This window comes from Emydura macquarii, unplaced genomic scaffold (assembly GCF_026122565.2).
Source record: "Emydura macquarii macquarii isolate MOO-44397 ecotype Brisbane River unplaced genomic scaffold, CSIRO-AGI_Emac_v2 contig_2676, whole genome shotgun sequence".
NCBI classification, from domain to species: Eukaryota; Metazoa; Chordata; order Testudines; family Chelidae; genus Emydura; species Emydura macquarii.
Genome location: NW_027132813.1, coordinates 17,707,086 through 17,723,536, shown reverse-complemented (window position 1 = coordinate 17,723,536; position 16,451 = coordinate 17,707,086).

The following is a 16,451-nucleotide window of genomic DNA, read 5'->3' as shown; positions in this document are numbered from 1 at the left end:
AATAACGTAACATAAAGGAGTCAAATTCTGCTTTCCCCCCAGAATGCAGATTTTAAAATATTCTCAGCAATAAAGGGAATGCTGTACAAATATCAGCAGTCGCACAAGACCTGAACTACGTTGCACAAAATTAATGAGCTTTGACTACAGGAACAGAGATACGCAACCCTGCAGACTTGTGCTGAATGAACCAATTGTAAACTTGGCAAGCAACCGCCTCCTGCCAAGAATCGTGGTTCAAGGCTTAATCTAGCTTGGGACTCCTTAGCACAAATGTTTTGGGTAATGGTAAACTTCTCTATTCAATTCAATACACTGTGTACATCTCACTTTTCTATTCCAAGCTTTAGGTCCAGTGAACTAGATTTTGTATTCTTTCAGAAAGTCACCACCTTAATCCAATGGTCATTTTGTGATACCAGGGAGTGTCTAGAGACATACTGAAAAGACAGTGTTCAGATCCTAAATATTAGCTCTCTTCTTCTGTCATGGACAATAGTAATAATCCTCTGGTGAAGACAGAAATGGCTACATACTATTAATTAGCTTACCACTACAAGATCAGAGTTCACCACAAGACTATACTGTGGGATTGGGAGAATTTCCCAGTGTACCATGGTAATACACTAACTAGAATGCGAAGCATCGAAAGAACTATTACTATGGCACCACGCTAGTCACAACCTCAACATGAGTCCACAATGTGATGCTGTTGCAAAAAAAGCAAATGCAATTTTAGGTTGCATTAACAGAGGCATAGCATGTAAGTCATGGGAGGTGATAATACTGCTCTACTTAGTGCTGGTTAGGCCTCAGCTGGAGAATAGTGTCCAATTTTGGTCACCAATATACAGAAAGGATGTGGAGAAACTGGAAAGAATCCAGAGGCGAGCGACAAAAATGATCAAAGGGATGGAATGCAAGCCATATGAGCAAAGGCTGAAGGAACTAGTTCTGTTTAGTTTGGAAAAGAGGAGATTAAGGGGGGACATGATAGCGGTCTTCAAATACCTGAAAGGCTGTCATAAAAAAGATGGTGAAAAGTTGTTCTCTCTTGCCATTGATGACAGGACAGGAGGCAATGGGTTCAAACTACAGCATAGCAGATTTAGAATAAATCTCAGGAAAAACTTCCTAACTGTAAGACCAGTAGGACAATGGAACAGACTGCCTAGGGATGTTGTGGAAGTTCTTTTGCTGGAGGTTTTCAAAAGGAAGCTGAATAGCCATCTGTCTCGGATGGTTTAGACACAACAAATCCTGCATCTTGGCAGGGAGTTAGACTAGATCAATGGCTCTCAACCTTTCCAGACTACTGTAGCCCTTTCAGGAGTCTGATTTGTCTTCAGTACCCTCAAGTTTCATTTCACTTAAAACCTATTTGATTATAAAATCAGACATAAAAATATAAAAGTGTCACAGCACACTATTGCTGAAAAATTGCTTACTTTCTCATTTTTACCATATAATTATAAAATAAATCAATTGGAATATAAATATTGTACTTACGTTTCAGTGTATAGTATAAACAAGTCATGGTCTATATGAAATTTTAGTTTGTACTGATTTCACTAGTGCTTTTTATGTAGCCTGCTGTAAAACTAGGCAAATACCTAGATGAGTTGATGTACCCCTGGAAGACCTCTGTGTACCCCCAGGGATATGCATACCCCTGGTTGAGAACCATTGGACCAGATGATCCTTGAAGTCCCTTCTAACCCTCTGGTTCTATGATTCTATGGGAAATGTCCACTACAGGCACGAAGTGTGTGATATTCTATCACCTTAATGTTACATAACTGTAGAGGTCTCACCTATTCGTGGTTTATCAGGTGTCCCTGGAACTGCAATCTCACAGGGATGAATGATGCCAAAAATGATAGCCTGAGAATTGTGAAAGTAAAGTAATTCAGCAGTCAAAACTTCCTTTATTTAAATCCCCAAACACCACTTTGATGATTAAATAACTCAGTTCTACAATCCACTAACCTACCTTCAAATGTGTGGGGCAGATCCTCAGTTGGCATCAATGGTCCTGGCTCCATTGCCTTCAGTGGAGCTAGGAAAATTTACCCCAGCTGAGAATCTGCCCCTGAGTGAAGTTCCACACCATGCACAGAAGACAATAATACAAATAATTTTTAAAACATTAAATAAGAACAATCATCTGCAAGAAAAGGTTGCAGTGTTTAGACTTCCATGGAAAATCAATAGCGTCTTATCTCTATTATTTTACTTAAAAAAAATGCTTGGGACCATGGCATTGGGTAGCATTGTGAAAAACAACTAAATATAGCTGTAGCTCATGGTGGGTGGGAATGGAAAACCAAGGAGTCAGGAGCCGAGCTCCTGCTGCTGTTACGTCATTATAACACCCATAATTATGTTATTATGTACACTACCCACTTCAACTATATCTGGACACCACTTACAATGATAAAATCTGATTAACAGCATGACATATAATCTTCGTTTCTTTGAACCCAAATAAGTACTAACTTCTGAATTCTTTCTAGAATAGGCAGAATATTTGTTTTGCTTTTCTTCTGCAGGGTGTTATCACAATGCAGAGACAAAAAAAATTGATTTAAGATGATTTTAAAATCTCATTTTATACTTAACGCACTTTACCTATTCACAAAAAACATATTTCTGTACTTAAGGCAATAACATATGACTCCTCCCTCCCTGACCCTAAGCACCAAAACATACAATTATAAGCTCAAACTAGAGATGAAGTTGAAACTATGGTGTGTTTAGCTATGTAACTGTTTGTTATGCATTTGTTTTCAGGGTACCGCACCTTTAAATGTCTAAGGGCTCTGCTATCCTCAGAGAGGCACCCATTTTGTATTAACTTCAGTGCAGACAGTCACAGAAAACAAACACACAATGTGTGAAATCTTGGCCCCAGTGAAGTCAATGGCAAACTTCCCATTATCTTCAATGGAGCCAGGATTTCACTCACTGCATCCCCTCTCATGTAGACTTTACTTTTCCTCTTCCTTATTTTTTTTCTCTTCATCTACAAATAAAGTAGCTGCCTGAAGGCCCTGGTTTGCTCTTTGTATCTGGAAAAGCAATACAGCCACTTTCTATAAATAAGCTAAAACAGATAATAAAAGATTCAGTGTGGTGGAAGCCCCATCATGGGGGTATCTAAAACAAAGACCTACAAAGTACACCATGGGGAACAAACCTGCACTGGCAAGAAGATGAACTAAAAGTAATGTTCATTTATATATAACATATGTTTCTCTATTTAAATAAATATGGAAAAAGCATACATCAAATTATATCTTCAACCCCATGAGGTTACTCTGACTGGTTTATTTCAGCTTCACGGGGGAGACCCCTCAAGATATGTCTAATACAACTGTGTTAAGCCTTTTCCTTGTGTAACAATGAATGAAGTTTTTATTGCCATCAGCTTGGTCTCAGAATTCCCCCTTAAATATTTTTGTATCACCAGACCAGAAGTGGTTTTGATGCCAACGAGCTGTTCTGTCCTATTGAAAGCAGAGAATGGTTTCCTCTGCAATATGTACAAAGAGCAAGGAAAATTAGTCAGTTTATGCAAAACACAAAATGGCATCTGCCATCTGGAAATGCACACAAAAGCCATGGGCAGTCAAACACTTCTCAAGACTTTGGCATGTAAAATTAATATATTTGTTGAAGACTTAAAGAGCCACACAAACTCCCTGGCATTAGAAAGGGAATTTTACTCTCCTCTCCCACAAAATAATATAAGCAATAAAATATTTCCATTACAGTGTCCCATAGACAATAGCGCAAACAAACTTCTATAATCATTTTCCAGTGACTTCAGGGTCACAAGTTAAACTTTGAGGATGGGAAGAAAATGTTTCAACCAAATATATACTTTAAATGATGGAGAGGCATGCACCTCCCCATCTTTAATAAAGGGTGTTGTATTTAGCTATGTAAATGCCATGTCCTTGTTTTCTGCATGCAACACCTTTAAATCTCTGAGGATCTTTCTGTCTGCAGGGACAAGGAGCTGGTTTGTGTTCAAATTCCATGAAGACTGTCACTGTGTATATATATATATATATATATATATATATATATATATATATATATATGTGTATGCCTCTTTTCTTAATCTAACATAAAGGTAATTCTTGATGAAAGTCTCTGCTTCTGTTTATGTACGGAATAACATACTGCTTATAATAGCCTATGACATATGGTACCTAAGTGGGCATCATCATAAATTATTCAATCTTTGGGCACACAACAAGTGTAAATTTAATAAATTGCAAAAACTAAGACCCGCCCCCACACATACAATCAGGTGCACAGGGGTAGAATCTAGTGTCCATGAGGGCCTTTAGTGAAGTCAGTGTGGCTCTGTACAGGAACACAGATCTTTGTGCAGGATCAGCTACTAAGAAATTAGTAGTGGAATTGGAAGTGATGCCTTTAGTTAAGGTTGTCCAACGCTTTCCATTATAAACACCTGTACTCAGTTCCTTAAAATTTTGCCAGACTTTGATTGGGCTGAAATTTTCCATGTTTAGGCTTTATTTAAGTCTTTTTTAAGTTTCTGAAACCAAAGTCAGGGAAATCAATGTGCCAAAGCTATGTGCTTGGCTGTACTATCTGAAACCACTAGACCACACTTTCGTCCAAAACCTATATGAGGGTATCTAATCCCCAAGATTCCTCTGTCTCTCAAATAACTGTGTAAACCACTAGCAACGTGTGTGTCATGTTTCCATCTAGGGGCTTGCCCAGTAAAGGATAAGAGCCTACTGCTGCTATCTGCTATTATTTTTAGGTCAAGGGGTAGATATCTGTGCTGTGGATCTAAATGTCCGGGCAACTCTGCTGATGTCCCAAGCACAGGATCAATATGGTTTCACATGATGAATTTCCTGTTTTTTTCAGTTGACTTTTTAACAACTCAGGAAATTACATCCCGAAAGCTATGAAAACTGTGTTAAATCAATATTAAGTTTGCAAAGTCGAGCACTCAAAAGTTAAGTAATAGCAGAATTAAGGGTACCTGTGGAACTTCAATTGGGTACTCTTGAGTATGTTTTATTATAATCATACCCAGCACCACACTGGAAATCTGTGACCCAGCCACTAATAGAACCCAGCTCCCCTCAGTCCCAGACCAGTTTCCTACACACAGGAGACTATCCTTCATTTTCCAGCAACCTCCACCTTAACCACTTTCTATACAGTACAGTTCATGAAGCAGGGGTCCATAGAACAAATACTATGTGATCATTCTATGATGTATGGCACAAGACCGTATGATAATGTACCCAAGGATGCTGAATATTTTTTCTATAGTACTAAACTGGGCTCTTTAGAGTAACAGAAAAGGTTGCTTCATCAAAGAGCTTACAAAAGTCCTAATCCTGCAGCTGCTTAGCCATGTGATCTACGAGTAGCTGACTGAATTCAATAGGATGACTTACACTCAGGCTATGTCTACACTGACGGCGGCAAAGTTGCCGCTGTCAGATCGACTCATCTGGATTGACTGAGCAGTCAGTGAAGACCTGCTCAGTCGATCCAGAAGTCAATGCTGTTAATCCACCCCTGCAACTGGCATAGCGCTGCGTCGACGGGAATGTGGTTCCCGTTGGTGCAGTGTAGTGAAGACGGCGCACAGAAGGGAAGCACAGCAGTTGACGGGAGTTACGCAAGTTCTCTGCGTAGTTTGCGTAACTCCCATCGACTGCTGCCGAATCACCGGGGTAAGTGTAGACCAAGCCTCATAAATTTACCCATGTGCCTAAGTGTTTGCCAGAGCAGGGCCTAAATAAGCTAAGTATAGCTGAAGTATTGTGGATCAAATAAGCTAGAGCAGGTGTTTAAATAGTGAAATTTATATCCCACCTTTAGTTCCACTTTTTTTTTCTTAAAAAAGAAAGAGAGATAAAGAAAGCGAGAGAGAGAATGAAATATTACCTGTGCCTGATAACGTTAGCATTTAAATGATCCTGGTTCTGGGCTTCACCAAGGTCCTGATGGGACCCCAGCAAAAGTCAGAGCCAGCCCAAGAGTTGCTCTAATTTACAATGCCAACAACAGCTCCCTATGGAGCCATCCATCAGCCCAGAATAACCAGGGTGCGGTACGCTCTGGCTGTGCCTCCTCCTTTCCCATGATTTCTACCTCCCATAGCACTCCACTCTGCTGGGGGCTGGGAGAGGGGGAAGCACTGTACGACTATTCTGATAGCATATGTCACTCAGGTAGCTTCTTTACACAAAGGGTGTTCCCTAGGAAGCTGTTGGCCTCTCTCTTTTGCCGTAAAGTAGCAAGAGCTGGGAACAGAATTAGGATCCAAGAATTTCAGTTCAAGACCCTTCACAAGCACTAAATTCACTCTCATAAAATGCAATTGGAAAGGTTTTAATTTGGCCTGCGCTTGCTACTGAATCATAAAAATGACTTTTCTTACGGCACCTGTGCACACACACATCCACACGGCATGCTCCTGTAGACTTGTCAGTCATTCACCTCCTCTGACAGAAATCCTGTCTTCCAAAAGAAATCATGTGCTCCATTAAAGAGGAGAACTCTGCAGGAAAAATAAAAGTATAGATCTCAGCAAGAGAGACAGAGACGCTACCGGATGAAGCGCTCAAGTCCATGTCATCAACAGACAAAATGAAACATTACTGCTATTATGCTGTAGCAAGACAGTTCAAGAATGAATTGAGGATTCCAGGCATGTCACGGAGATGACATCCTGACACTCCAGGGGTTGGATAGTAGCTGCTCTTACTGAACCTGCTGCCGGCCAATCCTGGGAGTGTCACTTACATCAGCTCCAAAGTAATATAGTGGCCCACCCTTCAAGCAAGAGATAAGATGTCACGATCAGCTAATATAAAGTGACAAGAGGGGATAAAATGGATGAGGAGGGAGGGAAAGTTTAGGATTTTTTAAAAAGCATTATTCTTTTCCTTAACACCAACCACACTAGCTATATTTCTGTGTTAATTAATGCAGTGTTCAAGAATATTCATCCATTTTTACATATATCATTAATTTTTCTACTTCCACATATTTCTGAATTAGCCAGTAGCTCTTTAAGTAATCACAAATATGGCAATGCCTTCAGCCTGATGGTGTGGAGCAGGGGAATTGCTCTTCCACAGAAATAAAGTTTTGATAAGATAAAGATTGAATAATCAATGGAGTTTTTGTCTGTCTTTCTATACAAGGCTTTTATACTGATGCCCATCACTGTAGCATCGGAGAGTTTTCCACATAAAATCAATAGCAATAGTGAAGTCCTAACTGGACTTCATGGCGTCTCTGGATCTTCTCCCTTTCCAGGGTACAAACTCTGCTTCTCAAATTTACAGCTGTATTTGTAATTGTTTGATCAGTTTGTTCTCTCACAAAATATTAGTGTATCATTTGACACAGTCCCACTGAACATGCATTGAGAGGTTTAGCCTATGGAACAATTACAAAGTTGTTCTCTTGGTATTGTTCCAATGACACCTACAACTGCAGGGCATGTGATACAGTCACAGCTGTCCACCCCCTCTAACCACTAGGACACACGTGCACATGTCCTCAAAATACTGGATCAAATCTGTAAGTTTCAATGAGAATCTAATCAGATGTGCCCAGCTTTAAAGATCATAGCTGTGCAGTGCTTTTAATTAACAGTTTGAGGTAGGGACATTCTCTTACAATTATTATGTAAAATGCCTAGCACAATGGGATCCTGATCTTGGTTAGGACCCCTAGCTGCTACCGTAATAAAATTAATAATAATATACTATTGCATTAGATCTATAGATCAATACATACTGTAGATACACAGACGCTTCCTTTTAAACGGTAAAGAATTCCAAGAATAAGCAGGCAGCAATATGTTTTGAAGCTTATGCCAAAAAGTACAAAAACCTGTAGTAAATCTAATTAAGCATTTGATAATGAGCACTGTTTCTTTTACTCAACATATTTTTCTGGTGTATTTGTTTGTAAAGGTAGAGATAAGCATAGTAACACAATCTGTTCTTTAGTGCCATAGGCAAAGAAAATCTCTAGTCATCAGCTACAACATTTTATAATATTTAGAAGACAGATTTAAGTATATATTTATTCTTTATTCCAGACACCTCAAATAGGGTCCAATCCTGAAAAGCCTTCCTCTCTTGAGTATTCCTTGGCTTCAGTGAAATTACTTGCAGGAAAAGATTGCTCAGATGAGTAAAGGTTAAAAGAGCAGACTGATAGTTTTCATATAATAATATTTTTCATGGTTATTTTATTAAAGATAAAAAGAAGAGTTTATGTACAATGTAACAGAACAGCACAGTATCCACATATGTAGCATTTTGACAGATATCTCCAGAAAACTGTAAATACTTAAAAACACAGTAATTATTTGAAATCATAGCCAAAATAATATACATCAACCTTGATTAGTTACAATAAAAAGACCCTATAAACGGATAGTCTAAAAACAGGAAAATTAGCATCACCTCCAAAGTCTGAATGGCTAATAAAAAAACTTAGTTAAAACAGATTAAGGTTTAAATCAAGGTCACGAAAGGAACTGATTGAGGAAAGCTGTCATTTTTTCTTGGGTTGTGCGGCTGTTTTAGTGACACTGTTTCCTCTGAATCAGAGTCTTACAATGAAAAATTACACTGCTGGGGTTAATAAAGAGAGTGCACATTTGTTTAGATCAAGATTTCAATTAAAATGTGTACAGAGAGAAAGGCTAATTTCTTGCCTAAAGGTGAAATTAAATAAATATAAATAAATAAATATGATTATGATAAATTATGGGACAAATTCATTTCCACAATTCTACTCCCTGTGCTCGCTGTGGATTCATCTCAGGGGACATGTCCATATTGGCCCCAAATCCCGGTTCCCCCCCCGGGTTTCTCCAGGATGGAGCAGCTTTAAATTCTAGCCAGAGCTTAAGAGTCCCTGCCAGCAGAGGCTATCTGGGAAAGGTGCTATATTAACATATTTACTTGCTGGCTTGCCCCACTGGTTGAATTGAAATTTTAGGGAGCTTGTATTACTGTACCCCCATCTAAATGGATTTTCTGTCCTGAAGGGCCAAGAGCTGGCACAAAGTGTGAACTGAGAACCCTATATGTGCAAGTTAAACTACAATACGGGGAACAGGACCTGTCTCTGGGCATATGTGCTCCAGTGACTTTTTTGCAACAGTGGATGGCAACATTAACATCTAAACAATGTAGGCCAAGCTGGCCTTAGCATTTTTGGGCAGACCTGGGCAACAATCTTTTGCATGCAACTCCCTCCCTGAAATGTCGCTTGCTCCTGCCCCTACAGTCACACTACTAGACACAGGGCAGGTTTCAGGATTTCCAGGAAGATCAGAGAGTTGATTTTTTGTGCTACCTGTCCTCCCACCCCCTCCAAAAAAAATGTGACTTGTATTATACAAAAAGAGGAAGAGGCAGAGAGTCCACAGCAGAGGCCTCCAGCTGCAGGACACATAGGATTCTTCCACACAACAATTAAACAAAAGCAGCAGACCGGGTGAGCTGACTCAGGCTCACAGGGCTTGAGCTGCAGGGCTGTAATGCTGCGGTGTAAAGGTTTGGGCTTGAGTTGCAGTCTGTGAGGGGGGAGGGTCCCAGAGCCGGGGCCCCAGCCTGAACCTGAATGTCTACACAATTTTTAGCCCCACAGCCCAAGTCGGTTGACCCAGGCCACCAATGGCCAGGCTCTGGGTCTTTTATTCCGGTGTAGACGTACCCATAGAGGCCTGCTACTTGCAGCGGGAGGGGGCACTATTTGGCAATGTCTAAAAAAAATTGTTAGGAACAATTGTACAAATCAAAATGGCTCCTGGGACTGGTAGGCTAGGGTTGTGTGCACACTCATGGGAATTTTAGCATGGATGAAGTGTTTCAATAATATTCACTAACTAAAACAACACTTCAATGAGATAAGTTTTACGCTCTTTGGGACAGAAACCATCTTTTTGTTCTGTGTTTGTACACTGCCTAGCACAATGCAGTCATGGGCCATGACTGGGATTCCTACGTACCACCAGAAAATAAAACAAAATAAAGCTACTAGTCCTAGATTGCTGTTCAGTGGATTATGTAATTTTATTATCATTATTCCTAGAAGTCTTCATCAACGTGAGAGGCATTGTTTAAATAAGTAATAAAGGCAGTTTGGGTCACAGAGAACTCTCAAACTGGATTTATGACAAGTAGCAACAGGTCCCGCAGTATTACCTTTTCTGTTACTAAATAAAGGACTTCTATCTTCCAGAAACTAAATTCACTACTGAAAAACATAAAGGAAGCTAACAGGTAATAGAAAGTAGTTTGGGGGGGAGGGGAGCGTTAATGTTTGTTCACTTTTTAAACTGGATGAAATTCATTTACATTGAGCAAAGTGGATTTAGATTCAGACAAAAATTAATTATTTTAGCAAGGCTACTTTAGAATTTAAAAAGTCAGAATCATACAGATAATATTACTGTACCAGAAATCACATAAAATACATGTCACTTAACCATGTATATCTGGAGTGTGGAGTGAAATAACCCTCCAACAGTGAAGTCAATATTTAAATCAATATGTGAGAAAAAAACTTACTCATTGAATTTTCTTCCTCAAGAATCTCTTAGGAGATAAACAGCATATTTCTGTTGTAAGAGTAAGTAAACAGCACTGTCAAGAACATCTAATCATTCTTAGAATTCAATAACTTGATGCTCTGAAATTACAAAGTTATTATAAATGCCATTAGACTCTGATGTCAGAAAACTATTCCTCTTCCAGAAAAAGGCAACAAAATTATTTTGGACCTGATCCTGCACTCCCTGATCTATTCCCAATAATCTCAGTGGGAGCTGTGGGCACTCAGGGCCAGATTTTTCAAGGTATTTAGGTGTCTAAAGAAGCAGGTAGCCACCTAGATAGATTTAAAAGCATCCAATGTAAATGGGTTTTCCATTGAAATTAATGGGAATTAGGCACACAGGCACTTTTGAAAACCCCATTAGAAGCCTATTTGCACCTTTAGGCACCTAAATACCTTTACAACTTTGGTCTCAGAACCACGCAGGATTGGGCCCTATGATCCCAAAGCTGAAAGGTCACAAGTAAAACAGGTCATTGTCTTCTTGAAGTAACAGGCATGATTGTAAATCAGCAAACTTTTTTTCTCCTCTGAAACAGTTGCTATACTCTCTGAAAATAAATTAATTTAACACCCAGGAAGTTAGAAAAAGAAGATGCTTAGGTGATAAGCCACCTACAAAAATTATTTTTCTCTTTTGAAAACACCAAGCTAAAGAAAGTAAGTATATATAATTAAGTTACATTTGCAGGCCAATATCTGGCTGATTATTTCAGTGGGGATAGAGCAGAGTGTTCACTAGCAAACATCCTTCCTTTTCTTTCACTTTATTATTTGAAGTTACACAAGAAATTTAAAATGAGGGCTACACAGGGATGCTTACAGAACTGGTTATGTAAGTCTCTGACCCTTTCATCTTTACGTCACTATAGTAGTGTGTGATCCAGTCCAGGACAAATAACTGAGAGTTGTTGCATATGGCAGCTATTCGGTGGCCTATGTGAAAAGAGCTGGTGCTCTCAGTTATTAATAGATGACTGTTTGCGTCACAAAGGTCTCACTTACACTACAATAAAATCACACTAGGTAGGAAACAGTTTCCAAATCATCATCATGGCAAATCCCAAAGCATCATGGTCTCCTTGCAAATCTGTAGTCCCCCAGATTGATTTCTGGCAAGGCACTTAAGCTGGTCTGATTGTATATTCAGTTTATATCCATTAGAGACACACTTGTTGCGCCATCAAAGCTTTTAGTGCCCAAATGCTCGCCGGCCCTGTAGCGGTATTCCTTGCTACACAGGCTTCTTCCATTCCTATAGATTCAAAGATTCATAAAATCCAAGGTCAGAAGGGACCACTGTGCTCATATGGTCTGACCTCCTGTATAACACAGGCCACTGAACTTTTCCAAAATAATGGTTGGAGCATATCTTTTAGAAGAGCATCCAATCTTGATTTAAAAACGGTCAGTGATGGGGAAGCCATGACAGCCCTTGTTCCAGTGACTACTTACTCCCTGTCAGGAATTAGGGCCTGAAGCAGAGCCAGTCTCCAGGCGACCTAACGAGCACAGCTGGCTTGCAGCAGGCTGCCTGATTGGCTATACCACCTGGTTGATTGGAAGGGTCAGCAGACCAGCTCTTACACCCTGCGGCACTACTGTGGCTGCTCAGAGCATTTTCCCACCACTATGATAGCTCCTGCACCTGCTTGTTCCTGCCTTGTTAAAGCCCTGCTCCTGCTCCTGCTCCGGGCCAGCCTTGTCCTTGCCTTGCCTTGCCTTGCCTCACTGCAGATAACCCGGTTCTGACCCTCGGCTCCAATTCTTGGCTTCTGACTTCAGCGCAGACCCTAGGTTCTGGCACCTGGCTACTGACTCCTTTCTAACCACTAGGCATGACTCCTGCTCTGACCACTAGCCCTGACTCCTGCTCCCAGCACTAAGCACACCCACCCATGTCCTGGTCTCTGACACTGCTACTGTTAACAACGTGCTTCTTATTTCCAACCTGAATTTGGCTAGCTTCAACTTCCATTAAATAGATCATATTATACTTTCTATGCAAGACTGAAGAGACCATTAATTAAAATTTGTTTCTAGTGTCGGTATTTATAGACTTCCAATACGTCCACCCCAAGACAGCCACTGAAACTGAATCAGGGCTGGTGGAGGCGGTTGCTGGGTTCAGCTTTGAATAGCTGGTTTCCAATCTTGTCCTGCCACTGATAAGGAGCAGCTGACAGAAATGAGGAAAATGGAGAATGTCAATCGGGTGTTTTGCAGCTTTCCTCAGTGCCCACCGGTCACATCTGTACAATAGAACTGGTATAACCATGGCTCTGTAGATCTGCAGCTTTTTAGCAGGCCTGATGTTGTGATGTCCCCACAGAAGATGCTGAAGGGCCTGAACCAGGGCAGCAGCTGCTGCTCTATGAAGACCCACATCTTTTGAGCATCCTCCTGCACTGTCTATGATACTGCCCAAATATTTGACAGCTGCCACCTACTTAATGTCCTGTCTGGACAGGTTAACACTGAGAAGGTTGTAACGTGGACCTCGAGGCTGTTTAATGGCAATGTCAAGGAACTTGGTTTTATCTGGATTAATAACCAGACCAACGCACACTGGTCCTTGCTTGACCAGACTGACCACTAGCTGCAGTGCAACACCAGACTGAGACAACAATGAAACCATTTCCAAATAGTGATTTAAAATCTGTTTTATCTAGCACTGTTTCGGCAACAGTGTGGCCAAGGTATACTTTAGTTAAAACATTCTTTTTAACACCTTCAGGAGACTAGGCACTAGACAATGATTTTTTTTTTTACCAACTTCACACTGAGGGCAAATCCATGGTAGAAAAAATGAATCAAAGCTAAAATAAAAATCAGCTACTGTCATATGGTCTTCTTTATGGTGGGGAAGGAACAAAAGCTTAATTTGGCGTGGTTTTGCACTTGATTTGTGAAAGGGTATTCAAAACAAAGTCTCTTCTAACCTCCAAGATGCGGATTCTTCTCCAGCAGGATTGTGGTACATTGGTGTGAGAAATTACCAGGAAGTCTAGACTGCTAGCATCTGTAGTTTTCTGTAACACACCATAGGACTTCAGTTTAACTGGATTGTCAAGCCAGCAACTTTCACAAGTCTTGTGCAAGATTGTCAGCTACTGTCATTCAGTGTAGCTCCACTGGATCTGGCCCACCTTGACCATTCACTTACCATTTTAAAATGGAAAAGTAAGAGTCAGTGTGGGATGACATTCCAATAATGAAGCCAGAACTTGCTGCTTTTGTAATGTGTGAAAGTATTAACAAGAGGCTGATTACACACTGGACACCATAACCACCTCTATTATTATAGAATGACTTTAAAAGAGAGTAGGAGAGAAAATAATAAAAACTGAGCATTGTAATACTAAGAAAAACATATTCAACCTCATAGGTCCTACTGAAATCTGGTTAAAAGGCCAAATAAGGTTATAGGGACAGATGAAATCAGAATCTGGCCACAGCTGCCTGACCAAGACTCTCCTAGTGGGGGAGAACTATCCAGTGGGATAAAGACAGTGGTGCCTGCTCCTGTTCCAGTCTTCCTAACCAACCCCAACACAGGGGGTATGTTAGGGTGACAGATGGCATGTCAAAGGATGGAAAAGGCATGTAAGAACAGGGAGGGGTTAGGATGGAGTACATAACTTTACGCCACCAACTTACAGCCAGTATATGGTCCCCAAGAAACCCTAGTCAACTCTTGGAAATCCAAGCAGCTCCAGGGCTGTTCTAATTTATGTCGGGACCAGGCTCAAGTCAGCTTACGAATCAGGAAGCCATAACCCATAGTTGTTGGCCACAATTGTCTCATTTAGCAGGTATCAGTGCAGGAGAAAATCTGGCCCATATTATTCATCTGTACATAAAGTGTAATAATGCTGCAGTTCAAGAATCAGTGCAAATGGATAATTTTAAAGCTACTCTCCCAAAAACATGGATTATGAATAATTGGGTCTAATTTTACCATGCAAGCATGCACTGTGTAGATGTTAAAGGACACTTAGTGGACAGGTAAATATAATGGCCAGTGCCATTCAATCAATCCTTTCCCATGAAAAGTCCTTGCCGATTTGTTAAGGAAGTATTAATTGTGTGACAGTTAATTATTGACAGATTTGGACTATTTTCTCTCTCAATCAAAACCTGGCCCTATCGCAAAAGCGAGCAATTTACAACCAGAAAGGTAAATCCGCCCGAGTGCCTTTTTATTCTGAGTTCTAGCTTTCTCCCCTTACCTTTCCTCATTGTTGCTGACAGTTTGTCTATGTTAGGGATCTTTGCAGCTATGTAGCTACACTTCTGCAAATACCCACTGTGAATGTTCCACATGGGTGTAAAGCAGGGTTTTCACCGGTGCAACTTCAAACTGGGCTAAGCCCCACTTCATACCAGCATATTTGCACTGCAGTAGATACACAGATGTAGTACCTACATCACTGTGCAAAGATCTCTACTGTAGACGAGTCCAGAGATCCTGCTCAGGAAAAAAATAAAAGAAGGAAAATGAAAACACACTGAAAGTTCTCTCTGAAGAAGCCGATGATCCCCTAGTGATCACCAACCCACGTCAAGGTGGTTACCCTGCTTAACCCCACTTGGCACAGAGTGGGAATTACAAAGGGGAGATCCATCTGGAGCTGCCTGAGATAAGAGGTGTCCAGTGTTAATAAACAGGCTTCCTCTACACCTCAGCAGGGCCTTCCTTTTCCAAACAATCTTCCTTTAATGTTGTAAAATGTTTTTTTCCATTTACTCAACAATCATGCCTTTACTGGTGTGGGAGGGTGGAGGGAAAGAGAGAGGGGAGGGAGGAAGAGAGAAGTAGCGGCGATGAAAAAAGAAAGAAAAAAGGCAGCACGTGTTTCCAAACAAATTGGACACCTGCTTTGGAAAAGAAATTACTAACTCTAAAATTTCTCCCAGCTTAGCCATTTTATTCATCCCTTACATACACACACCCATGACATGGAAACTGGCAAGAGCTACTGTACTTTTCTTTTTGAATCTAGTGAGAAAGAAAGAAAGAAAGAAAGAAAGAAAGAAAGAAAGGCCAAGTTTCTTAAACCACACAGTAACATTATTTTAATTACTATACATACTCATTGTAATATCTGGGAACTCTTACACAAATGTTTCATACCCCAAATGCCATGTATAAGGGATATGGGATCCAGCTGCGGTTAATGAATGAATAAGGTGCTGGTGAAGGTTAATTTGCACAAACAAAAGGTCAAGGGACATCTTCAAAACAAAATATTGATTAAAGCAAGTTAAATGTTTTGACTTGAAGGAGACAGGAAGGATTAAAAAACAAAATAAAGCAGTATGCATAAGAAAGAAACAGGAAAGAAAAAACACCACCCCCAGACACAAAGGAAATGGTAGAAAACATATCTGAATCAGCTAGTCATCTGCTAACAAGCTGTAAAGATTTCCAGTGACAAGTTGTCACATTAGTTTAGTGAAACTGAAGCAGCACTTATCCCTTTTCCTGTGCTTAATCTCCCCAGCGCTCCACAGAAACATGCTACTGCGTTTAATAGGATTAGTTTAGTTCACTTTCTCTTCTCTGGAGTGGGTTTTTTTTAACAATTCTATTTCCATCAATACAAGATCCATGAATTAAAGTGCCTTTTTCTGAACCACCTAGATCATATTGACTCTCCAGGTTGAAGGTATTCTGTTAGTGGTGGGGGGGTTGTGGGGAAGGTTAGGGCAGGGGGTATAGACAAAGACTTAAATTCAATGGTTACAGATATTAGGGACCCAGTTGTTCTCTCACACACATACTG